General features: G+C 44.0%; 1 long non-coding RNA gene across 2 annotated transcripts; it reads right to left on the reverse strand.

Annotated features, from left to right (window-relative positions):
* Positions 1-540: 540 nt before the first annotated feature.
* On the reverse strand, positions 541-26,816 carry LOC108531211 (uncharacterized). 2 transcript variants are annotated; one of them, XR_001886098.1, is made up of 5 exons: positions 26,678-26,816; positions 16,919-17,012; positions 8,542-8,594; positions 847-926; positions 541-672 (listed from the first exon to the last, which is right to left on the reverse strand). It is a non-coding gene; the product is annotated as an uncharacterized LOC108531211 (long non-coding RNA). The 2 variants fall into 2 exon arrangements; XR_001886095.1 differs by lacking the exon at positions 8,542-8,594.
* Between the last annotated feature and the right edge of the window lie 1,015 nt (positions 26,817-27,831).

The raw sequence follows: 27,831 nt of genomic DNA on the forward strand, positions 1-27,831 counted from the left end.
AAAATGAGAGAAGACCTTCTCTAAGCCAGCATTTGCTCCAATTCACAGCAAGGAGGAACTGGTACCCCACCATACCTTGTCTGTAGTTGACCGACTTCAGCTTAGTAGGAATCGTTGACTGAACGTAATTCTTTTAGCTGAGGATAGGTTCAGCCATTTTAAATTTATCATTTCAATGTGATCTTTATGAAATTTAGAACCTTAAAAATTCTATGAATTATCATAGAAAAAAGACAGATGATAGGAAGAGAGAGAAGAGAAACATCTCAGTGACCTTCCAAATAATTATTCCAATAATGACTCTGGCCATAGGGTGGGCGGGTGAAATAAGGTGCCCCTTAGAGCGTGCTGCCTTATCTTAGCAATTTTATACTAATGAGAACCTGATATTTGAAATAAATACGCTAATGATATCGATTCATTTTACATTCAGCTTCATATAATAGAAAAACTAATGCTTACTAGATACATTAATAGTGGCTTAAACAGGATATTTATTTCTCTTTTGTGAAAAAAAACAGCCCACAGGTAGTTAATCCAGGGCTCTTTTGGAAGTTCTTTAGTCAACAGAGACCCAGGCCTCTGGTATTTTGCTCCTCTACCATCCTCAGTGGATCACCTCATGGCCCCAAGTGGCTACTTGAGATCCAGGCATCACATCTGTATTCCAGGCTGCAGTAGGAAAAAGAGAGAGAAGATTATCCCCCACCTGTTTCAGGAGATTTCTATTAACACCCCATGAGGCAAAGCTTAGTCATGGAACACATGTGAGTGAGGATGTATTTGTATAATATTTTAGATTAGATGGGCATGTTGCTGATCTGATTAAAATGAATGTTTTCTTACATGGAGAAGATGAAGCATGTAGGGGTGGATGCTGGCCATCTTTTCACTTCAGCAATAGGGCCTGCTGTTGGCCAAGGCACCTGTGTGGAAGAGAGGCTTCTGTTATGAAATTAGATAGGAATGACACCCACATAGAACAAAAAGTAAATATTTTCCTCCTTTCAACTTTCTTCTAAGTGCTTTCAATTTCTTACCGGCTGGGTTTTGAATTCTAGGAAAATAAAGCTTCAGAAAGTGGCTGTGACAGGTTGCCCCACGTGAAACCTCCCATGCACATAATCACTGTACCAGATATAATTGAGAGCTAATTTCATATTTCCTGCATATCATATTGGAAAATTGAGCTGTCGGATCTCTTTAAGGGCTACATGCCAAAATGAGAACACCCAAGCCCTTCTCTTCGCAATTCATTTCTGCAGGACTTTTTTTTTCTCACTATCTTCAAGACTCAAGAAAGTTGTACTAGAAGCCAAATCCATCTAATTTGAGTAAGCTTTTGAAGTTCAGATATTTGCTGTGGATAAAATTGAGAAAATTTACAGGGAAAAGCTTCTCTGAAGTATCCCTTCCCACTAAAAGTCCCTTAATTTCCAAAACGTTTCAAACTGTGGGTTGTGAGATAACCAGTGCATTGTGGGAGGGTGGATTGGGTCTTGGTTCTCTGTGGTCAGAGCACCCTGACATACCTGTGCAATGAAGAGCTGGGTGAATGAGAAATAAGCAGGGAATTACTCAGTGTGTCTGCCTTCCAGATTCAAGTGATTCTCCTGCCTCAGCCTCCCGAGTAGCTGGAACTATAGGCCTGTGCCACCACACCCAGCTAGTTTTTATATTTTAGTAGAGATGAGGTTTCACTATGTTGGCCAGGCTGGTCTCAAAGTCCTGTCCTCAAGTTATCTACCCGCCTCGGCCTCCCGAGGTGCTGGGATTACAGGCGTGAGTCATCATGTCCGGCCCAGTACATCTGTTGAAGGTGATTAAGCTGCATGCTGTGAAGGTATTCCAGGAGACTTACAGCTGGTACGGGAACCTTAGGCTCTGTCACTTAGGAAAGAATCTTCCAATCTACGGACCACCTCACTTGTGTTCTTTTCTTGTAGCTTTTTCTGAGCTCCTTTGCATCCTGTGTTTTCCCAAAAGATGTTTAAATGGAAGGAAATGTGCATCTTCTATTCCCTAAAAGCATGGTCGTCTATGGGTTGGACTTAAATCCAGTAAAAGCAGCTTAATTTTTTTCATTAAGTTCTACAAATAGCTGAGTAATGATGCTCATCCAATAATTGATGGGGGATATGTCTAAAATTAGACAAGATGCTCTTGAAAGGGTATCCCAAAATGAAGAGTAAGGGAAGAGGAAGAGAATATACCTCGGTGCTTTGCTCTCTGAAGAGTTTATGGGCACTATTCACAAGGAGAGATGTGTTGTGTTGTGTTGTGTTGTGTTGTGTTGTGTCGTGTTAGAAGCCAGGCATATGTGAAGGTAGAAGCTCATAAGCATGGAGATGGTGACCATGAAGATGAGGTCCAAATATGGATAAGATATGACATAAGTAGAAAGTGTCATCAATTTTCTTTTCATCTCCTTTCTTCACCACTTCGCCCATCATCTGATGTGCTGTCTCCCTAGGTTCCCACTGTTATTTTTCCCTCTCTCCTCCTGTCTCAAAAGATGTGTTGAAACTAATGCACACCTACATTGGAATAGAGCATAAATGAGTGTCTTGGAATTTCAGACAATGGTGAGTATCTGAGGCTCTTTTGAGGAGCAGACTACCTAGTTCTATTTTATCTACTCATAAGACCCCGCAGCAAGTAATGATTTTAAGAAAAAAGTTTGGGAAGTGTCTTAGCAAAGTTAATTATTGCAGACCAATTCCATGAGTTTTATTGCCTCCAAGAAGGATCACTGTAGAAAGTTCTGGGAAATCCTGCAGTTGTCATGAGATATAGGATTGACAAGAGGATTATAAAATCACAGGTGAGAAGCCACTTAGCCCAGAGATTTTCAAACTTTTTGGTTATAAGTCAAATGTTTTCAAATAGAAATAGTATAGGGAATATTAAAAGGTAAAACATATAATAGACAACACAGAGCTGTTTTGGTAGAAACCTGTGGTGGTTCAGGGCTAAGGGGTTAGGGAATGTCAGAAGTTCTTGTGGGAACCCTAAGGTTTGGGGCCTGACATCTAAACATCACAGTTCCATCGAACCCACACATTGCGAGGACACAAAAGCTTGGACTCTGAGATGCTGAAAGACTTGTACAAAGTTAACACAGAGTTAAAACTGTATTTAACACTCCAAACTTCTAGTTCAGAGTTTTCCCAGTAAAGTCATCAAGTGATTGATTTTCCTTTAGATATTTATTTTTTTCTGTTATTAGAAAACCTAAAAAGTATAGGTAGTAGGGTGGGGAAAATGAAATCCACCTAAAATCCTATCAATCAGAAATATATATATATTCTATTTTCAGCATGAAATAATCTTCGATAATCTTAACTTCAACAATCTCGAACAGATTGGCTTTTCTCATATTGACTCACTGTGCAGCTTGTCCTAAGACGTAGCAAGTATATAAAATAAAATACCCCAGATCGTAGACTGTAACTGCATATAGAAAGGTTGATGTCTTTCATTTATTCACACTTTTAGTAGGACAGGGGGGAAATACGGTGGAAAAGCCATTTTGAAATAGCTCTTCCTAAAACCTCTCTAAGTTTTCCAGGACCCAAACCCAGCCTATCCTTGCAGATAATGATAGAATAATTATAATGATAGAGTAATTTGGAAATATTTTCACAAGGAATTTTCTAGATGTTTTTTCCAAGCGTCCAAGAGTCTCAAGCTCTGGCTGCAGTCCAATATTTCTAATGAATTCTTTGAAGCTCTAGCATGGATGCTACTTCCAATAAAAAACTGATAGAAAATGGAAACGTTTCCTTTCACCACATGCGATAAGTGATTTTAAATTCATAAGTTCAGGTAAATCGAGACGACAGTGGAAATGAAGTTGACATAAATGACAGAGCCAGCCAGGCACCGCAACTGGGTTTGCTGAGCTGACTGCAAAACAAGGAGTGGATGAGCCGCCTGTCCGGCACGTGGGGGTGAAAACCAGAGATCTGTGCTCTACCTGAGAGTTTGTATAAATGGCAGGGACAGAGAACTGAGGAAAGCGCCAGACAGGGAATGGAGGGAGAAAGTACTTGCTCAGAACCCAGACCCTCAAGTCAGGTTGCTTTGGTTCAAACCAGGCTACAGCTACTTGGTAAGCTGAGCCTGGAAGATCGCTTGAGCCCAAGAGTTTGAGGCCAGCCTGGACAACAGAGGGAGACCACGTCTCCAAAAATAAAAAAGTTAAAAAAAGTATTGGGCTCCATCATTTTATAATTTATTTAATCTCTTTAGGTAGTAGACGTAAAAGAGACCATTAAAAATTATACCACTCTTGAAAATTTATTAAGTAAGTACAGCAGACCCTTGAGCAACATGGATTTGAACTACACAGGGTCCACTTACACATGGCTTTTCTTAATCAACCAAATGAGGATCAAAAATATCATATTCATGGGTTGTGAATATGCACATACAACCAGGGCCAACTTTCGTATAGGAGTTCTGCAGGGCTGACTGTAGGAGTTGGGTATTCCTGGATTTGGACATAGGCAGGGGTCCTGGAATCAATCCCCTCCATACCCGGAGGGATGGCTGTGCACATAAACACTTAAAGCAGGATTTGCCACATAGTGTTCGAGAAGTCATAGCTATTCTGATCATAATTATCTTGGAAGTTTTCTGATTTTTTTTTCTCTTCTGTCTCTCATCTCTTTGCTAACTCTGCCCTATAAATTGAGACTATATTGAGCATTTTACTGGACACATTAGGAAGAGGTGATTGGAATTATATCAGGACTAGGAGTAAGAGGAAAACTGAACCATGGATATGGGCTTAGGCCACATGTCAGGCCTGAGTGTGATATTGATGGAGTCTGAGGCTTGACTGAGATGGGGTGACGCCTATATACCAGGGTGTCCTCCAAAACCGGATCTGAGAAAGAGCATAGAGTTCCCCAAGGCAAATAAAAACAGCTTCCATTTCCTGAATACTGTGTGCAAAGTGGAGTGCTCCTGTGATTTCGCTGGATGCTCTCAACAATGCACGTTTTCAGATGAAGAACAGAAGGCTTAGGAAAGCTAGACAGGTAGTCCAAGGTCCTACCACTGAAAAGTGGCAGAGCTGGAGTTCCAATCCAGGTTCCATTGACTCCAAAGCTCATATGCATGCCCACTATGTTGTACTGTGCCAGGGAAGCAGGACAGGTCGGGTCCATGATGTGAGTGAAAGCCTCAGACTTTGTGACCATTGAATAAAGTTGTCCACACGGGTGCTAGGGAGGCACTAGGGTAAGAGACTAGACTGGGGCATTCTTGAGAACCATATTCAGAAGTATTTCCTTTATCAGTCAAACAAAGGGAATGATTGAAAAATGTTGGGTTGAGAATATCGGAGAGCCAGGCACGGGGGCTCACGCCTGTAATCCCAGCACTTTGGGAGGCCGAGGCAGGCGGATCACGAGGTCAGGAGATTGAGACCATCCTGGCAAACACAGTGAAACCTCGTCTCTACTAAAAATACAAAAAAAATTAGCCGGACGTGGTGTTGGGCCCCTGTAGTCCCAGCCACTACTGAGGCTGAAGCAGGAGAATGGCGTGAGCCTGGGGGACGGAGCTTGCAGTGAGCTGAGATCATGCCATTACACTCCAGCCTGGGTGACAGAGTGAGACTCCGTCTCAAAAAATAAATAAATAAATAAATAAATAAATAAATAAATAAATAAATAGATAGATAGATAGAATATCGGAGAGAATGATATGACCTGCATTTTAGGACCACCACTCTAATGGAAATTTACAGGAATGGATTTACTAGAACAGAGACAGGAATTAGGGGTGACCAGTTTGAAGGCTGCCACAATAATCCAGCAAGAACTTCCTGGATTCCCTGGATTTCGGAAAATACATTATACTATAGCATGATATCGTTTCTTTCTATACCTATACTGTCGTCATCATTTTTATATAATTCTATAATTTATAAATTATAATTTACACATATGTGTTCAAGAAGTCATAGGTATTCTTTCATAATTATCTTGGAAGTTTTCTGAGTTTTTTCTCTTTTATCTCTCATCTATTTGCTAACTCTGCCCTCTACATTTAGACTATAATGAGTGTTTTACTGGACATGCTAAAATATATAAAACTAAAACTAAATAGTTTATATATAAGCTAAAACTAAAACTAACCAGTATATATAAAACTAAATACCTAACACATAATATATCTACAAGTATAAGATAATAATTAAGAGCACTAAATTTGGAATCTAACAATCCAAAGTTTTCATCTCAGTTCTGTGCTATGTTAGCTGTTGAACCTTGGGCAATTCAGCTTCCTCCTCCGTAAGGCAGACAGGTAAGATTATCTTAAAGAACACTGTGAAAATTAAGATTAAACAGATGATTCACTTAAAAGCATTTAGTACAGTTGCCTAGAACATAGTTAGTGCTCATGAAATACAAGCTACTTTATTATCATAATAATTATTATTATTTCTTACTGCCTTAAACCTTCCTGTTAGCCAGAGAACAAAAGTCTGCAATGAGAATGAAATTTTTAAAACCTCATTGTGACTCATTTAAGCAATTAAAATTTTTCTAAAATTCTATTTCTAAAATTTCCTATAGATAGAGAATCCATGGCGTATACCAGGATGTCTTCCATCCACAAATGACGTCTTTTTTTTTTTTGAGATGGAGTCTCATTGTGTTGCCCAGGCTGGAGTGCAATGGCACAATCTCAGCTCACTGCAATCTCTAATCTCCGCCTCCTCCGAGTTCAAGTGATTCTCCTGCCTCATCCTCCAGGGTAGCTGGGGTTACAGGCGCCCACCACCACCCCGGCTAATTTTTGTATTTTTAGCGGGGATGGGGTTTCACCATGTTGGCTAGGCTGGTCGTGGACTCCTGACCTCAGGTGATCGACCTGCATTGGCCTCCCAAAGTGCTGGGATTACAGGCGTGAGCCACCACACCCGGCCTGCGTTTTTTGTTCTTTAGTGAATAAATAAGATGCAATGCAGCTAAACATAATGTGGGTGGGAAAGAATGCACTGTCGTAATGTTCCCATTTCACTGCCGCTGCAGCTCATGCTCAGATGTCTCTCCTGAGTCATCAACTCCTGCAGAGCAGAGTTCAGGTCTGCCCAATTATTTTCTTGGCCAAGCAAAGTGAGTCCCCTACAAAATTAGCTGCTTCAACCTTTCCCTCTTTAGGTGATTTATGTTTTGTAATTTTGGTGTGAATTATCTAATATTGAAAAACTTACTTATTTGCAGAGTTGGGTTAAGAAGTAATTATTTGCCCCAAAGTTGCCTAGATTTCTGTTAGGAACTCACATCTGAGCTCCCTACATACCTCCCTCAGTGGGCTTCTGAGATCGGAAGTCTCTCTCCATAATTGTTGCCAGGGAAAGAAGTCAAGTCAGCAGGTGGCTTAGTCAGTTCAGGCTGCTATAACAAAATACCTTGGACTGGGTAGTTTAAAAGCCACAGAAATTGATTGCTCACAGTTTTGGAGGCTGGGAAGTTCAAGATCAAGGCAACAGCAGATCTGGTGTCTGGCGAGGGCCCATTTCTCACAGATGTCCCTTCTATGTGTCCTCACATGACAGAAGGGGCAAACAGGTTCCCTCCAGCCTGTTTTATAAGGATACTAACCCCATTCATGAAGATTCCACTTTCATGATCTAATCACCCCCGAAAGTCTCACTTCTTAATACCCACACGTTGGGAATTAGATTTCAACAGATGAATTTTGGAGGGGAACAACCTGATCACAGCAGAAGGCTTGGTGCCTTTTTTTCCCCAAGAACAGGATGGTGAGGGTTATTTTTGCAGCTTCTCACAATTGGGCACATACGATCCAAATTCAGAGCATTACTGTAGCGTTCCAGTTTCCACTTGCTTTCCTTATGTCTTCCTGTTCATCTTCTGGTTTTATTGATTCGTGGACAGTGAGTGCTCTGGTTATTTCTATTGGTGTGGACTTGCCCTGGAGAGGGACCCCCACCCTCTGGAAGAGGTCCCAGCATGATTAAACTCTGGAGAAGTGGGTCATGTTTTGGAAAGCATGTTAGCTATGCTTATTTATACACCACATCATATATGGGCTAAAACTGGCACATGTGGTCTTTGTTTCATTGCTTGGTATTGAACAGGGATCCAATCCAGCACACTGGAGAGGAACGATGATTTTGGAGAAATGGATGCAGTGAGCAACACTGGCCCACAGGCTGCTGCAAAGTGCTAAGGTTGAGAGTGCATTTAGAAGTGTGTATGTAAAATAATTCAAACTGCAGTGTCCCAGCGAGGTGCTTCGGCTCTTTATGCATTGTTCTATTAATAGCTTATGTACCCATGGATAGTTCAAGCCTCCCAATTCACTCGACAACTGTAAATTACGATACGAATGGCATCAAATCAGTGAGTGGCCCAGTGCCAAGTGACAGCACCACTTTTGCAAGGGGGCAAATCTATTCTGAGCATGAAAGTGATGGCTAGCAGGAAGCATCCAGGCAGTCCCATGCAGAATCCTTTAAAATTTGAACTAGTTCCTGGGGAGAGAAGCACTTACTCTGGAGAATGCTGATGGGGAGAAGTGTCATGAGCTGAATGGCCAGTGGTCTCCTGAGTGAAAAAAATAAATCTTAGAGTTTTATTTTGGTCTCATTTAATTATTAAAATCATTGGTTTCTTTGTCTTGGTTTCCCCTTAACTGTCACAGTCATTAAAACTCACCCTTCGGAGACAATTTGCATCAATAAGAGACTCAAAATCTTCAGTTCCTTTATATTCACACACACACATGCACATGTGTACATATACACAGATATACATCCATGCATATGGATGTATGGATCTCTTGGTTCCCCCACATACTCTTGGTTCACACACACCCACATACACATGTGCACACACAAGCATACACCTTCATGCATAGGCATAGATATACATACATGCACGTATGTCCACACATGCACACTTGGCATGTGCACACACACATGGGCCAATGGCAGTAGCCACTGCAAATCTTCAATGCATCTTTCTGGGGGACTGCAGGGGTATTAATTACACCTCTAACCTGAGCAATCTACTTCTCCAGCTCTTGCAAAGAACCTGGACAGAGCAGAGTCACCAAAGATCACTCTTGCCGACCTCATGCCCAATAGAGAGAGGCAAGGAGGTTTCTGAAGCGATAGGATTTTTCTAGTAGGGCCGCATGGAGCCATGCAGGGCTCACTGAATCAGTACCACGCCCACCTCTCTCTTGCAGTTTTCTGTTTGGGTGTGGGAGGAACAGCACGGATGACCCTGGGTAGAAGCTGCTCTCCGTTTGAAAGGAGACTATAGCCTTTGTGTTCACAATGAAAGGAGACTGGCCCACACCAGAGCCAGGAAGCAGGATAGCAGGATAGCGACACATCATTACATTTCCATTCTGATTACCACTTGCTTCAGTTCTGTGATCATCCCCTAGGGGGTCTCGTTAACATGGTTTTGTTGCCTCCCATGTAGACTGGGGCTCCTGCACAGGCCTCATCATTGCACGCACCCTTTCTCTGTACCAAGCCCCTAACATCTGCCCAGGATGGGCAATGCGCCACGTTGCCTGGCATTTGGGTTCAATCAAAGGGGAATCAAAGGGAACAGACTTTGTTTCTTTTGAACCAGACTGTCAGATCAGAAGCCCAGAGCTGTCATGAGGAGCTCAGCTCACCTGAGCTGCTCCTTCCAGAAGCTTCCCCTGGACAGGGGCTTTGTTAATGTGTTCTGCTCTGATGGATCGAATTTCATTGTCCTTGCCACGGCCTGTTTGGCAAAAGCCTCCATCCTCCTGCTCCATTATCGTTTGACAAGGCAAGTCACTGGTGAAAGCTGTTGCCTTTTAAAAAAGCATCTTCTTTCCAGCTATGGTTTCTTTCCCAGCTAAATTCACTAGGTGGCAGTGAACAGTGAGGGAAAGAGGACTGCTTTTGAAAAGAAATTCAAAGGCAAGCAGAATTAAACATTCTAGGATATCTAATTGTGGGTCGTAAACATCCTTCTAAGAGTCATGGGCTGTGACATTTGTAATAAGAGACAAACTGCAGCTTTAAGCAGGATATCTAGTCTCTATTAAATGACGAAATGCCAACATTTATTATGGAACCTCCTCTTAGCACTCTGCTGATAATTTTATTCATAATACGGTTGAAATCAAAGACATTTGTTTGTTGCCTATAAACATATTTTCTTTGCAGAAAATAGTGCGTACAAGCAGGTCCCACTCATCCCGTCGAAGCTTTTATTATGTATGAGTGGGTGTGAGCATTATAAGTGTGTGTTTTCTTTAGATGGTGAGTGAACCTCATGATTATGTCAAGGATTTAAGTGTCATTATCCTTTGATTAATTTCTCCATATAACCACCGTCTCCCTTTCTCAACCAGGAAGAACCCTTTTTCTTCCTTTTAAACTCAATGTTAACATTTTCCTAGCAGGTAAAGCTTAGGATCTTATATTACTTCTGCTTTGGGAAGACTCTAAAATTTTGAATTTATTAAAAGACACTAAAATCTTAGTGCACACACTTCCAATTAGTTTATTTATGTGCTGCCTGGTTTTTAACCTAAATGCACTTTGTTCAGAGGGGAAGAAAACAATCATAAATAAACTGAAACGGCGGTTTCCAGAAACTGCTGAGCCATACAGGCAGCCTACAAAGACCAACCTTGCTGGGAAAGGCAGGCACAGTCATTCCACAGCCTCTGTACCTCCCCCCTCCCATGTGATCCCCGTTCATGCCCCCTGCCCTGGCCTTGGTCTTGGATCCTTAACAGAAGTGATGCAGGGAGCTCTAGTTCCAGCTGAACACTCTTGGGCACAGCAGCATCACTGGGCCAAATATATTGACTTTACACTTCAGTCCTCACAACTGGATTTCTCCGCATTCCTGGTTCTTTCTCTATACCTAGGTCTCTGCTATCTCCTAGGCCTGAGTTCCATTCTGGTGAACAGTTGACCTCATCTAGTCCTACCTTGCTGTGGCCAAAGTCTCCAAGGCCTAAAGTCCCACCTTTGTATCCCAGCCTGGTCCTGGGACCCCCCCCATTTGATGACAGACTCCTTCCTTGAGTGCCAGCCACATGCCTATGAACTGCTGAATGTCACCGCCTCCAGGTCCCCAACAGTGTCCTCCACTAAATGGGACACCACGATGCATCCCTTCGATGAAGATCACCCCTGCAAACCCCAGCTTTCTCTGATGTCTATACTAAACGAACATTGATGAAGGTTACTATGTGCTAGACTCTGACCTGGGCACTGGAGACACAGTGGAAGTAAGACACAGTCCCTGCCATCAGAGAGCTTACAGCTACCTCCAGATTCTCATTTTGCCCTTGCGTGTTCTCCTAAGGCCAGCAACAGAGTCTATTCCCAGCCCCGCCTCACTCAGCTCCCAGTCGGCCCAGTCCTGTTGCAACCAACTGTCCTGGCTATGCCTGGCTGTGCCTGAAGACACGAGTGTGCAGCTCAATTTGGAGTGAAATGCTTTCAATCACTGTCCATAGGCAGGTTGATGCTGCCTTTATTCAACCAGAGAATGGAACCCGAGTGCTGAGTATTTACCCGGTCACTGTCTGCTGGGTTCTACACGGTCAGGTGCCCCCAGTAGCCAGTACAGTCTGGGAGCAGACCTAAGAAACCTGCCTGGCTTCGAGTGTGAAGCTTGGGACCACTCAAGCCCCCTCCTGGTTAACTTGCTGTAAGAAAGATTCAAGTCAGGAGTAGAAAATGACCTTGCCTTAGCTTCAATCATGTCATCAAGAGCTGTGAGGTGGGGTTCAGGGGAATAGAAATTGTCCCTTGCTAAGAAGACAGTCATCTGAGGCCAAGTTTCTATATGTAGTGGACAGTTGTATTTTCCAGAATGGTTGTGTTTGTAATAATATGTTCAGTATCTTGAAAGTGAGTAACCTAAGTTGTTAAGAACATTGGTGATTCCAGTTGGAGACTTAAAGATGCATTGAATAAATCACATGATATATTAACTGAAAAGCAAATAAATGCCAAGCTTTTCTTGGTTTCCCTATTGAAATGAGGCAGACAGGGAAAAACACCCAAGTAAAAAAACTAAGAATGGGCCGGGCACAGTGGCTCACACCTGTAATCCCAGCACTTTGGAAGGCCAAGGCAGGTGGATCCCAAGGTCAAGAGATCGAGACCATCCTGGCCAACATGGTGAAACCCTGTCTCTACTAAAAATACAAAAAAATTAGCTGGGCATGGTGGCCCGTGCCTGTCATCCCAGCTACTCAGGAGGCTGAGGCAGAGAAAGATCACTTGAACCTGGGAGGCGGAGGTTGCAGTGAGCCGAGATCACGCCACTGCGGTCCAGCCTGGTGACAGAGTGAAACTCCGTCTCAAAACAACAACAAAAGAAAACAAAAAATCTAAGAACGAACATGTCAGTTCAGGAAGAGACACTCTTTAAAAAAAATCTTTATACACACAGTGCAATTTTTTCATGCAGCAATTTTCTCCAAAATTGAGTTCTAGTGGTGTGCGGGGTTTGTTTGCCTTTTTAAAATGCCATGTGGGAGACAACCTTTACTGCTGTACAGATGCACACACACACAACACCTGATTGCTTTTTAATGTGCTTTTAAAAGATAAAATCACTTCAGAAATTAAGTGAATTTTGTGGAAAGCTAGGAGTTCTCTTTTAAGAAGATTTTTAGGAATCTAAACATTCTTCTATCTCTTTTCTTGAAATCCTGTGCACACCTTGCAGTTATAACAGGTTTGATGTCCTTCTGATGTTGTGCTGGTCTGTGTTGTCAGGGACCTGGGATAATGACTAGGCAATATTTCACAAGGTAGTAAAATGTTAGTTTGAGCTGGGCGTGGCAGTGTGTGCCTATAGTCCCAGCTCCTCAGGAGGCTGAGGCAGGAGGATCACTTGTGCCCAAGAGTTTGAGTCCAGCCTGAGCATAGTGAAACCCTGTCTCTTAAAAAATGAAAATAAACATAAACAAAATTAAATTTTCAAATATTAAGTCTGGGTAATTCATTTGGGTACTTCTCTTTAATGAAAGCTGAAACTCATGAATGTATACCCATGGCAAAGAGATTTGTTGCAAAGTACTGAATCCATGCTATGAAGAATACTTGATGCCGTTCATAAAGTTAGAAATAAACAGAAAATTACAAGTAGTACCCAGGCCTCATTGCAGTGTGGTTCCAATGTTAACTGAATCCCCACTGTCTGAGCAATTGATGAAAGCTTTAGCACGGAGCGGCTGGAGGGATGCTGTCTGATTCTAACCCGACCCTGTGCTCCTGGACCCGTGTCTCCATTTCCTTCCTGTGCTTCACTCAGATGCCTGCAAAGTGCTGTTTCCATGATGCCCATGGGCTGGCTGACTGTCGTGTCCCCAAGCTCTTGTCCTGGAGCTCTGCAGTGCCCGGTCCTTGCACGGGTTCTGCCTTGAGTGTACAACATTTACCAGTTATGCTCCTAACCATCCTCCCACTTCTCTTCCTGTTTCCAAGCCCTAGCTCTCATATCTGTGCGGCACAGATCTACACAAAGTATTATGACTTCTGTGTACCCTGTGAATACCTCGTATATTCTCTCCCATGCAGCGGTCAGCCTGCAGCCCTCCAGGACCTCAGGCAAGAACAAGAGTGTCTCCAAGTGCCACCCTGAAGACTCTTGTTCCATTCCTCCTCAGAAGGCTTTTCCCTTACAGTTATTTCTAGATCCCTGCTATAAATATTCTCCCAGCAGCCATCTGCCCCTGCAGCAGGGTTTTACTATTTCAGCGTGCTGTTTGGGTTACGCACTCACAGTGCTGCCATCCATTCTAGAGTTCTCCCCTCTCCTAGAGAATATTGGCCCTGCTCTGTCAGGATAGAGCAAGATCTATTTTATTTTCCCAAACAAATCTGTACAATATATACGAAGCAATCAGGAACTTGTGGGCCCATGAGGTTCAATCCGTGGGTTTACAAAGAGGACAGAGGAAACAAAACAAGGTCTGGAAACTACCTGGACATTGATACCGGCCCCCACGAAGCCGGACCAGTCCCATCTGATAACTCCACACTGTTGGTGACAGCGTCTCTCTATGGGCCAGGGAGGTATTTTCCCACAAGCAAAAATTTTCCAGGAAAACTATAGCCTGGTTCTTTTATTTCTTTTGTTTTTTTTGTTTTGTTTTGTTTTGTTTTTGTTTTAGTGGTTGAAAAGGTGAACTTTCCTCAATCCACAATAAATAAGGTGTTTCAGGGCCAAGCCCCTAATGAGATAATCACTGTGAAAGCTGCCACCAAAACCAGCGTGTTTGAAAATTTACTGAAAACATAGAACAGGCTGGCCCTGTGCCCAGCATGCTGCGGGGAGGGCGGGGAGTCGGGGGGAGGGGGCTTTGTTTTCCCCAGAGCAGGTGACAATGCAGACTTGGGCCAGCCCGTCCTCTCTGGGAACCGTGATGATAAGTGGTTTCATCCACTGTGGGGCTGGTGGGCCCCAGCGGAGGAAACAAGGAATAATGGATGGGAAGTCAGCCAACGGTGGTCACGCTGGACACTCCTCTCTCCCCAGGGAAACTCAGCCTCTGGAGAGAACCAGTGCCAGGGGCCTGTGGGAAAACAGGTACCGTCAGCAGAAAGCTTTGGTAACATCAGCTGGGAAAGTCAATGGACTTCAAGCCCTGGGAAACTCCATCGACTTTCCCAGCTGATTTTATCATCAGTGGACCAACTCCACGGGCTTCCTCATCAATGAGGACTCATCTTCCAGGCTCTGCCCAGCAGCCCCCATCCCACCCCTGCGCTTATCTTCGCCCCTTCTGGGTAAGCTAGCATCGGGCTCGTTATTATAGGCAGCTGGAGAACCGACAAGCACCCAGCCTCCAGCCACGCCCCTGCTCCCCGCCCCTGCTCCCCGCCCCTGCTCCTCCACGTCTTAGCTGTGTGAGCCTGGACCGTGACTGCTTCTTTATGGACCTCTAATCCCTCCTGGGGAAAAGTGGGTGTGAACCCAAGATTTGAGTGGAAGTGATTATTCTTTTACTTTTTTTTTTTTTATTTGAGACAGAGTCTCACTCTGTCGCCCATGCTGGAGTGCAGTGGCGCGATCTCGGCTCACTGCAAGCTCCGCCTCCCGGGTTCACGCCATTCTCCTGCCTCAGCCTCCCGAGCAGCTGGGACTACAGGCGCCCGCCACCATGCCCGGCAAGGAAGTGCTCCCAGGAAAACCAGTAGAGGTGTAAGGCAAGCAATATAGATGGAAGAAGCAACCGCCTGACGGTGCAAGCTCAGGTGAAGTCCCAGCTGCTGCCTGTTCCCACCCCATGGGAGTCTGCAGTGCAAATTGCATCTCAGAGTTTGCTGCCTCTTCGGGAAAGGGAGCTCAGCTTTCAGACCTTCTCACCAGTTGAGTCACGGCAAGGGGGGCAGCGTGGCCTTAAATCCAGTGCGCCCCTGGATCTCTTCCTTTGACCCAAACAGCATCAGGAGCCCAAAGGCCATCCTCTGAAGCGGGGAGCAGGTGGGAGCTGTCAGCAGCAAAGCACACTGAAGCTGAAGGATAGGCAGGCAGACGGAGGCCATTGAGCTGTGGCCACTGCAGAGGGGTCTGTGACACCAGGAGAACCCAGTACCTATGTGTACCGTTGATGTGAGGACTAAGTGAGTGAGTACCTACAAGGCGCCCACCTACGCCAGTCCACATTGTACATTTCCAGGAGCAATTTCCAGGTGTGCCCAGTGTCATGCTCATTCTCTGCAACCTCTTACCCAGCATGCTGGGAACAGGCCCAGCCTGGTTCTATCTTATCTGTACGTTTTCAAATACGCTGTTTTGGTGGCAGCGTTCCCAGGGACTATCCACTCACAGGCTCGCTCCTCAGTTGGGTGATTGGGCCGGTGATGTAAGGCTGGGGGAATGGGAAACCTGTTGGTGACAGAAGGAGCATGGAGAGGGACAATATAGTCTGGGACAGTGGAATGAGCATGGGAGAGAAAAGGTATCCACCCTTGCCTGTACAACCATCTGCAGGGGAATGGCACGGAAGACTTAGCTAAGGATGAACCCGGCATGAGTCCACACATAGTGGAAACCATCATAAACCTCAATACAGACTTTAGCTCCTCCGAGGGGACCATCATTTTTTGAGCACTACAAGTAGCTGTTCCATCCCACTCCAAGCTTGCCCAGCCCTCTCGGGAATCTTCTGAGCAGCTCCTGCTGCTGTCCCCAGAAACATGGACAATCAGGACTATTGTGATTGTGTGTGTGTGTGTATATATGTATATACACACACATATATACACATATATATAGTATATATGTATATATATGGAGATATATAGATATATATGGAGATATATAGATATATCTATATGGAGAGATTGAGACGGACTCTCACACAGACTGGAGTGCAGTGGTGTGATCTTGACTCACTGCAACCTCCACCTCCCAGGTTCAAGCAATTCTCCTGCATCGGCCTCCCAAATACCTGGGACCACAGGCATGTGCCACTACGTCCAGCTAGTTTTTGCATTTTTTGGTAGAGATGGGGTTTTGCCATGTAGGCCAGGCTTGTCTTGAACCCCTGACCTCAGGTGATCCACCAGCCTCAGCCTCCCAAAGTTCTAGGATTAGGGATTACAGGCTTGCGCCACTGTGCTTGGCCTGATTCATCTTTCCTTTGTTTTTTGTTTTATGTTTTTTTTTTGTTTTGTTTTGTTTTGTTTTGTTTTGGAGTAGTGGCTCAATCATGGCTTATTGCAGCCTCAGCCACCCACGCTCAGGCAGTCCTCCCAACTTAACCTCCTGAGTAGCTGGGACCACAGATACACACCACCACACCCAGTTAAATGTCATTTTTTTTTGTATAGAGATGGGGTTTCATCATGTTGCCCACCTGGTCTCATATCCCTGGAATCAAGCGTTGCTCTTACCTCAGCCTCCCAGAGTGCTGGGATTTCGGGAGTATAATTCTCTTTTTCCATTGTCTCAGCCACATCTCCTCAAAACAGCCTTATTTTCTTCCCCCTTTTACAGATAAGGATATTAATATAAGAAAAAGGCAAATAAATTAGCATCCTAGACTGCTAAGTAAAGTAGGCTCTGATAGCTTCTGCTGTCCTTCCAGATACCAAGGTGACTTTATAAACACAAAGAAATCCGATTCCTCCTGTGAATAACAAACAATCCCCAACTATCATTTGCTTTTTAGTATCCAGCAGAAGCCCCTGCAACACGAGCCTTCAAAAGCAATCCTCCTTTTGTTTCCCCTTCTGTTTTAATAATGGGGTGCACACGGCACTGTTGTTTAGATTAATTATTGATTGTAAGTTACTCTGAAATCTATGCTGCCGACAGGCTGTTGAAATCATAGCCATCTTCTGAATCGGGCTTTATGACATCACCTGAAATAGATGTTCACATTTCATTCCTATTTCTCACAAAGGTAAACTGAGATCAACGTGTCAGGGCTAATGTTTGTTCCAGTTCTTCAACTCAGAAGGCTGGGTTTCCACTGTCATCCCACCAGGAGCCAGGGCACTAATGAAGTCATTTCACCTGTCAGTCTGAGCACCTCAGCCACACACACAGGCACTGTGGCTCTGAGATGACAAGTGTGGAAACACTTGAGAAAAACAACAATAATAATCATAGGTAATGTTTACTTAGTGCTTCTGTGCCGGAAAATATACAAAGTACTTTGCCTGTGGATCTTCCTTCTCACCCCAATGCTTGGAATTAAAATAATAATCTATATATTTATAATTTATAAATTTAAATTTATAATTCTAATAAATATTAATAAATTAATTCTATATATTATAAAATTAATGTATAGTTTTTAATTCTATACAATATATAAATAATCATATATTATTATTAAATAAAATATGATTTGGCTAATATTTATCCTATTGATATAATTCATACTATAATTTATAATCCTGTAATATATACAATATATTTTTTATATATATATAGATTTATAATTCTAATAAAAATCAGAGGCTATGCCCACACACACCAAACACCAGCCCCCCCTCACAACCAGGGGTAGCCAACTGTCCAAATTGTCCCTGGAGTTTCCAGTGTTTCCACTCAATTCCTAAGTCCACAGAACCCTCTCTTCAAATGCTGGGTAAACCAGGATGTTTGGTTATCAAGTACACACCCCTACCACTACATAAGGCCCATATAATCCAGAATTCAGATGTGGGGAGAACCTCCCAAGACATCCCGCCTCCCAAAATCAGGAAGCTGAGCTCCAGAGCAGCAAATCATTTCTCCAACTCCCTGGCTATTAGTGGCATGAGCCAGAGCTCTGGATTCCCAGAATTCAGAAGAAGACCAAGATGAGTCCGCGTCAGTGGTGTCTCTTTATGTTATGGTGCGATCACTTTAAGTTATTAAAGAAAAAACCATACATTAATAGTAAATAGCTCTCTAAGGATTGATGCATAAAAGATTTTCAGAAGGCTTTCTTTGGGGATGTATATACCATAATGTGATAAAGAGGGCAGTAAATCTTTGCCAAACATGGTAATATAGCCATTGTGTTTGGAAAGAGCCATTATCTTCTGCGCTGGAGATGTGAGACGTTTAATGATAAAATACTTTTTAATTAAACTTGATTACCCAATTCTGTTAGTGGGAATTAAATCCTGTTTATCCACTTACAGGCATAAGATGCAATGATAAAAATAGCTATGAAGATTTTTATTACATATATTTTGTTTCTAACATTTTTTAGAACACATGAAATTCATCAAATCAATTTTTATATCAGCTAACCCTTGATAGTCAGCACTAGTGAACTTGAGGGTCAGAGCTAATTCTCAAAATTAATTACATGGTTCAGTCTATGAAGGCATACAAGTGGTCTGTAACATTTGAAGGATTTTTTTTATTACCAGTAGGTAGAACTCAATAAGCTTTCTGTTTAGCCCTTTAGTTAAACAGATAATTAAATTAATCAGCATAGCCCATCCTTCATTCTATCTAATTAGTTTTACTTCTTTGGAGATAACTAGAAAATATACTACTTTCATTTATTTTATATGTGTGTTACATGTGTACATCTACTAAAGAAATATATATCTAGGGTGGAAATATATGCCTTTAAATAGGATACAGTGCTCTGAAAAGACCTCGGCATAAAATATTTACTGGCACTCATATTAAAGTGGAAGACGGAGGATTTTGCAAAAAAAGGGAAAATTTGGCCGCTTTGCTAATCAGAATGCCAGAACCCATATATGCCTGCCACAGTCCAGAAAAAAGGTGCAGATTCTCAAAGCTGTGAAATGAATTGATAATTCTTCCTGCTGAAATGAACAGTTAATGCAGATCCCTCCAAGTTCATGAATTACATTTGGGACCAGGCAGATGGTCCAGCCCCAAAATCATGACTCCACCAATTTCACAGAGAGGAGGTTTTCACAGGACAGTGAGCGCAAATGAATAGAAGGGAAGATAGTTGCAGTTTTGCTGTGTGTTCCACAGGCTGAGCTCTCTGGCACATGGTGGTGTCTCACATGGCAGGCAGGCTGTGTCCCCAGCATCCCCACGGGCTTTGAGTTGAAAGGCAAGCCCTCTGAAAGTGAGCTTCTGAGACCTGTTCCGTCTCTTTCTGATGAGAATGCGTCCTCCCTGCAAAGTGTCAGAGCCTCACCCAGGGGCTGTGGAGTGACAGTACCAAGGCTGTGGACTGGGGAGAAAATAACTGCTGAAAAGCTACTGTTTGTGCCGTACTAACTGAAAGCCAATGGCCTGCTGGGTTCTTTACATCCATCGTCTCATGGAAACCCCGCAACCACGTGAGGCGCACGTCCGCTGTGGCATTTTCATATGACAAAGCTGAGACTTAAAGGGAATAACCTGCACAGGGCCACACAAGTAAACAGGAGTCAGGAGTCAATCACGTGTCTTCATCTCCAAACATCCCTACTCTTAACCGTGCTTCTACGATGGCACGAGCAACCTACTTTGTATGAAAGTTTTCAGAGCATGTGAAGAACCCTTCTTGATTTATAAACAGATGGAGGTGGGATTCCCTTTGTAAGAATTAGAAGAATGTATTGTGGTTTTCAGTAAGGAGGTGATTCAGAGCGTCAACAGATCAGGGGATCATTACCAATCATTACCATCAAAAAGACAGTTTGTTACTCATAGTTCCCAAGAGGAGGGGGCAAGCCACGCCACACAGAGCCACGCGGGGAAGCACCAGGGTCGGCCAGGAGGCAGAAGAAGCGAGGAAGAAGCACGGAGAGGCAGCTTTATGGTGGTTTTCAGGAGAAGGAGCAGTCGAGGCAGGGTAAGGGGTTGAGCAGGCTTAGGGTTGGTTCAAACGAGTTTGAATATGTTCAGTGTGCTCTGGGTTATATGCGGGGTCCTAGTTGTCTGGTAGCTGGCCCTGGGGCAATTTAGGGCAGAAGGGTTGTGTCCCAGATGGCAGCACCCTGATAAAGGAGGCGGGTAAGAGTATGAACTCTGAATTAGTTGGTTTGCATATCAAAAGTGTGCTTATGAGCAAGTTGCTTGGGATCTCTAGGAATTAGTTAACCCCAGGAAAGGACATCTCTCCTCCAGTTTGTAAGACCCGAGATGTCAAAACATCACAAAAACATAGAAAATTTAAAATATAGTTAGTACAGGAGGGCATATATTAATTTAAAAACCCAGCTGGGCGCTGTGGCTCATGCCTGTAATCCTAGCACTTTGGGGGGCCAAGGTTGGTGGATCACTTGAGATCAGGAGTTCAAAACCAGCCTGACCAACATGGTGAAATTCCATCTCTACTAAAAGTATAAAAATTAGCCGGCCGTGGTGGCGCATGCCTGTAATCCCAGCTACTCAGGAGGCTGAGGCAGGAGAATCCCTTGAACCCAGGAAGCGAGGGTTACAGTGAGCCAAGATCACGTCACTGCACTCCAGCCTGGGCAACAGAGCGAGACTCTGTCTCGAGGAAAAGTTAAAAAAAACCCTCTGTGCATGGGCCTTTTTACTTTTCCCCGTGATGCCACAAGCAGCAGTCAGTGCTGTGAGTGCTTTACGGGATGATTTCACCATTTTTGGAGCACACCACATGTGGACCATTTACAAGTCTAAAAGGGCTAAAACACGTGCCCGTTTACTATTTTCCTCTGGGTATAACCTCCCATAAATGAGTCTTTATTCATTCTAGGGCTTGAATCATGGCATTCTTTCTTTAGAAATACGATCATCTGCTCCTTTAACAGCCAAAAAGTTACAGTTGTGCGAAGGTGGGGAGAAGGTGTCTAACTGTTATTGATGTCACTCTACGCTTTTTATAGGAGGATGCTCATTCCAAGATTTTCTGTTTTATTTCTGTCTTTTGCAATCACTGGCTTGCTTTGCTGCCATAAATGAGGGAATTGTGGCTAAGAGAGCAATCTGCAGGAAGCACCTCCTCATCCATTGGTGGACACTGACAACAGCTGTAACCGGGGCAACTAGAGACACTGCGCAAGTCCTTTGTCAAATTCACAACTTAGCTCCGCCCTTAGGTGTGAATACAGACTGACTCCCAGGGCGGGAGGGGCTGCTGCTGTGGGCCTTTCCTGCTGGAGGGGCCTAAGGACTCAGTTCCCCTTATGCTAAGACACAACCGAATGGAGACAGTAAGAGCCCATCATGCTCCACCCTCCCTCCCTCCCTCCCCTTCTTGCAGAGCTGGCAGAGTGTGGTGGCCAAGAGCAGGTCCTCTGCGGTGTCACAGTGGGAGTCCTCTTCTGAATCCGTCCCTCACCAACTCAGGGACCAGAGCTGGTTACCCAACCGCTCAGTGCTTCACGTTTGGTTTGATGTTTTCAATCTCTAGAATGCAAGAGTCATAGAACCTACATCCTAGGGTTGATGAGAAGATTATACAAGTATGCTGAGGGCAGAGTAAGAGCTCAAACATGTCAGCTGTCATTCAAATATCACTAAAATGGCCTTTTCTCAAGTGTGATCCACTTGCACCAAAATTACCCGAGGTGCTTGTGACAAGGATCTTATAGATTCAGTCTCCCCAGAAGGTTCCAGAAGTGTTTTAGTGATTGAGGCAGGGACTGACTCTACATTCAGACAGACCCAACTTCAAATCTTACCTTGTACATTAGTTGGATCTGTGTGATGTGTAACAAGTTAATGCATTTAGCTTCTTAGAGTCTTTGTTTCAGTAAATTAAGGCATTAATATCTGTCTTGTTTGGCAAATATGTATCAGTGTGTGCTATGTATAAGACACTCTGTTCGGTACTGGGAACAAAATAGGGAACATTCTTGTAAAATCTATTTGCTCAGCTCTTTGTCAGACCTTTGGAGGGCACTGCAGATGAGACACAGCCAAATCCATCCCTGTTAATAGCAGCTTATCAAGGTCATGGGTAGCTCCAAAAATGCCACGGGAGGTATGATTGCAGATTCCACGTTACGGGCCACAAAGCCACTCTCTTTACATTTTAGCAGTTCCCATGAAGACCAATCACCAACTGAAATGCAGTTGAGTTTCAGGTGCCTTTTTCTCACTCAACTTCAATGCTGGGGCCTCAGCTCCACCTCACTGCAGCTTGGATTGCAATGAAATGCAGAATTATGGGCCACTAATTCTACCACCCAGCCTAAGAGATACCATAGCATGGAGGAAAGAGCACTAATTCATTTCCAGGATCCTCAATGTCTATCCCTCATCCCCTACCCTTCAAGTCTGTAGGGCTTCTAGCTACTCTTAGGAAAGAGAGGTTAAGTTGCATCAACCTACTTAAGTAGTCTGATACCTATTTCGGTAGTAGTTCTATCTGAAATTACTTGTGTTGGTTATTAACAGAGATTGCACATCTTTTGCAGAATCCAAGTCTGGGCTATTAGTAAAAATATCTTAGATTGTATTTATTTATTTATTCATTTATTTTTTGATTTGGGGTTTTACTCTGTTGCCCAGGCTGAAGTGCAGTGGCACGATCTCGGCTCACTGCAACCTCCGCCTCCCAGGTTCAAGCGATTCTCCTGCCTCAGCCTCCTGAGTAGCTGGGACTACAGGCACGTGTCACCACACCCGGCTCATTTTTTGTATTTCTAGTAGAGACGAGGTTTCACTGTATTAGCCAGGATGGTCTCGATCTCCTGACCTCGTGATCCACCTGCCTCAGCCTCACAAAATGCTGGGATTACAGGTGTGAGCCACCACGCCTGGCCTGTATTTGTATTTTTGACAATTGATAGAAAATATTTAAGAAGTATGGAGTGACTTAGGACAAATATAACCTAATAAAAATGACATGTTAAATGGTCTGGGGCAGTGTAGGCCTGTGGTCTTTGGAGCCAATGACCTGCATCAGAAGTCTGAATTTGCCACAGTAGGCTGACTGTGTTGCCTTAAGCAAGTTGCCATCCTCTCTTAGCCTTGGGAGAGCAAGATTTCTTGCCTGCTAGGGGTGCAGCAGGGATCAAAAACAAGAATGAATGTCTAGTGCTTGGCACAGAGCTTAGAATGATGAAAGGCATTTTGCGTATCATAGCTCTGTATTATGATTATTGGATGATGGCACTTTCATATTTTCCATGAGATGGAGCTTGTACTGAACCTTGACTTATTTTTATCTTCCATTGCTCCTATGAGGTATGCAGGACTGGTATGATTTTTAGATGGGAAGTTAAGTTCCTTGCTGGGGCAGACATGGTTCCCACTCAATATTGCCACTGCACAGGGGTTCGTCCTTCACAGGATCTCAGTGAGCGGTGGGTTTGTTGTCTGTTCTTCCATCTGAGCTATTCTCCTATCCTGCTAGATGCTTGCAAGACCCCCAGTGGTTGCAGGCACCCAGACCCTGAAGGAAGTACATTGGCCTTAATGCAGCTGCCTAATGTGACAAATTGACACGTTTTGCAATCTAATTGTTTTGTTATGGGTCCTTTTACCTTCATTGCCGCACATGTAGAGAAGGAAGTCAGTATCAGAAATGCCACTCAGTCAGACCAAAACTTGACTACCGTGGTTTTATAAGTCACAGAGAGTTTATTAAAAACCAAATTGATAGCTAGAAAGGACTCTGACTAGGAGAAGCCCATAAACTTAATGGTTCTTATTAATTTATGGGCTATTATTACAACATGAGTAATCTTTATATAAAAGCAGCAAAGAGTTGTGATTTAGTTAGGACAGTGCTTACTATCTCCACTTACAGTGATGACGGCTCCATCAACGTCTGAGCCACATGGGCCCCCAGCAGAGTGCTCCCTACTGCAAAACAGAGTGCCTTTCTTTTCTTGAAGACTGTCTTTGACTTGATACATTTATCTCCTGGAGATCAGTTCCGTATTTTGAGGATCCAAGCCTGGGGCAATGAGGCAGGAGGACAGAACCATGAGGTATAGAGATACCAACTGGACGCTGACCACCTTGGGCTCTTTCCTCAATGCATCCTCTTGCTGACCCTAAATTCAAGCTGAATATCCTCCCTCCCAGTCTTCAGTTTCCTCATCTGCAAAATGACAGGGCTGGCTTAGTGGCTTCCAAGATCCTTTCCATGATTGTAGCTGTGCCCAGGATCCAAAAGGCCATCTGATGCAGCAAACCATTGGCAAACAGTCCCTACCCCAGAAGAGGTTCAATCATCTTGGCTGGAGCACTCACAGCCTGAGGATGGAGCATGTCCTGCTTGTCCAATCACTGCTCCCCATGAATTGGATGATAAAGAGTCTGAGGTGCTGGAAGGCTCCCATTATGGCAGGTGGGGTGCCCTTCCTAGACTATCCCCTTGTTCAGGATCCAGTTCCAGTGTCACAGGAGGCAAAACAACATGGGAGAAGAAGCGGGCATATAGAACATCATAAAGGCCTCAGGTGGCACATAATTAACACAAAAATGAAGAGGGCCAGGGAATGGGCTATTTGGAAATACCTCTCCAGAGACACTCCTGTAGGGGGCAGGCTGGAGCGGGGGCCTTTGTGGCTGACAAGCCCAGCAGCTGGGGCATCACTATGGCTTCATGTGCTGCCAGGGGCTGGCCCACTAGCTGCCGCTGCAGTCACCTCTCCTTTCGCAGACCCAGCAGGGCTGGCCCACACAGCATTTTACTTTCAGTTCCTGCTTCAGAGCAGGGAGGTCCAGGCAGGAGGTCCAAGGGAAGGTTTTCGCCTTTTCCTGCTAACTGGAGCTGCTCATGTTGTGCTTGGTGTCAGATACGATGACCCAGGGAGTGACTAAATTGTATAGACTCACCCTCCCTCCCCCTTGCCAAGTGGATAGAAACTCCACATCACTGACCGCAAACCCTCACTGTGTTTCTGGGTACACATTCAATATGCCCATCTGCCCCATCCCTGGCCCACCTTCACATCTAATTCCTCAACATAATCAGCAGCGAATGCAAAAAAGCAAGAACACCCAGTTCTGAGTCTCAGCCTGGCCCCAAGCAGTGGATTACAAGTACTTAAACTGCTCAGTGCTGTTGTCACACAGTCTTACTAAACGTCATGGGTGTTTGAGGTACCAAGGGACACACAGAATCACACCAACACATCCCTCTACTCTCCAGCCATGGTAAATGTGTTGCCTAAAAGCCTTGCAGGTTTCACCCTTTTTATTAAACACCATTATTCCAGGGGCTTGATTATTGGTACATTGGTGTTGGATGTCAAAAAGATGAAATCAGGAACCATAATTTTAATTAATGAAAATATTAGAAAACAATTCTGTCATTTTTCTTTGATTGACTTTTCTTTCACTTTTCAGGTGGAAAGGCTGAGTTTCCAGGCTTTGATTATCTCTGAGTGTCCAGGACACCAGGAGGTCTGGGCTTTTCCTTCTATGGACCAAGGGCATCAGACAGAAGGAGGGGGTGCTGGATCCCAGGGCCCTTAACATGGTAGAGAGGCTAAGAGCAGATCCCCAGGAGGGGTTCAAATCCCAGTTTGGCCATTTGCCACCTCTGTATGTAAACTCCCCACAGTTCACTTTCCCCATCCACAACTTGGGGGTAACAACAGTGCAAACCTCATGAGGTTGATGTGAGGATTCAACATGCAGTGCCCCCAAAATCACCTAGAGAAGGAGCTAGTACTACAGGCTCAACAGATGCAAGCTCTATTTCTATTTCAAAAGCAAAAGAGCACTTAAAGATGACCAAACCCTGGACACTCAGTGCTTTCCTCTGACTGTCCCAAGCTCTAAGGGAAACCCTTCAAGACCTAGGGTTAGTCCTGTTTCCCTTTTCCAGTGGAGAATTCCTGGGACACCTCCAGAATATGGAGCCTTAACACAAGCATCACCCAGCTGGAAGACACTAAGGCAGATGTACCAGTCTCCACAGAAACAGACAGTGCCACAAGGCAGCCCAGGGGGAGTGGTAGATGTAGTAGAAGAGGAAACACATGGGCTTGGAGCCAGGAGACTTGAGTTTGAACTTTGCCATCTCTGGACTTCAGGCAATTCACATAACTTCTTCAAGCTTCATTTTTTTTCATCCCTCCTATAATGGTCACACCCCACACCATGACCTAAACACATAAAATCTCATGTGAGGGTCACATGAGAAAACAGATGTCGAATACCATAAAATGAAACACGTCCAGGAGAGCACCTCACACGTAGCAGGTGATCAGTAACTTATTGTTGAGAGAGACAGGTTCCATGCTAGCAGGTCACCTGAGCCACTGCCTGTGTCTTCTGGAGGGTGGGAAGGAGCTTACCTTTAACCTGGACATATGTAGATTGGTCTCAACTAAATGAAAGACAAATGTTAGATTTGACACAAGTCAGAAGATTTCCCGATAGCCTTGAGCCTGTTCCCAGGAGAGTATCAATGTGGGTTCTACCCCAATGGGTTGGTTTGGAGATAATCTTGCCTGAAGACAAAGGACACGTCATAATGACCCTCCAGGTTCTTCCCCGACTTGGGATTCCAAAAGAATGGCCATGAGAATGTTGCAACCAGGGCTGGGTTCATTCATGTTCCAGCTAAGCAGACAGTAGAAGCTGGCCCTCTGGCCAGTGGTTTGTATTTATTATGATTATTCATTCATCAAAATGGTCCCTTGCAATGAGATGCTGCCTGCCTCAGAAATCTAATAACAGGGTCATTAATTATTGAAGCCAGAGTCATCGTCAGGTGAATTGAAGCTGAAATTGTCCACCATCATGTAATAGTTTTCACAATTGAGTTTATCTCATAAAATCTTTCTCATCTTCTCCTTCTTTCCTCACCTATGCCATCCTCATGGGTGGGTGAGTCCACATGAGCACATGTTTGCCATGTAACACATGTATCTCCTAGCAACAAGCAATTGGAATATTCTAGATGGATGTTAAGCCTATATGAGAATGGGACTATTTCTCAGTATTTCAGAACATGCAATTTAGCATCTACAATTCAATTATATAATCCTGCAAGCATTAGACATCAAACCACAATTCAAACAGGTTTGCTTCTAAAAATTAATGCATTCATCAAACCTTAAGGAGAGATTGCTCCAGTTAATCACTTCTCACAGATGCAACATCAAACTGTCAGGCTGCCACGGGCCTCTCAGCATTGACACGAGTGACCTCTTAATAACAGGGCGAGGAAAACGCTCACCACTCAAATGGAAGGGGATGCAGAAATGGACATTTTTGCCAATACTAATAATAATGACTGCAAAGAGTTATGGCACAGTTTCAAACTTTGCACAGCATCCTTTAAGTCTCATAACAGCCCTAAGAGATCAGTGGGGTAGGCATTATTGTTATTATTATCATTATTCTCACTTGATGGGTGAGAAAACCAAAGTTCCAAGAAGTCAGGCTTTTGGCAAAGGTTTCACAGGCATCAAGTGACAAATGAAGAAACTGAATCTCCACTAGC

This window comes from Rhinopithecus bieti, unplaced genomic scaffold, assembly GCF_001698545.2.
Source record: "Rhinopithecus bieti isolate Rb0 unplaced genomic scaffold, ASM169854v2 scaffold_1012, whole genome shotgun sequence".
In the NCBI taxonomy this organism is placed as follows: domain Eukaryota; kingdom Metazoa; phylum Chordata; class Mammalia; order Primates; family Cercopithecidae; genus Rhinopithecus; species Rhinopithecus bieti.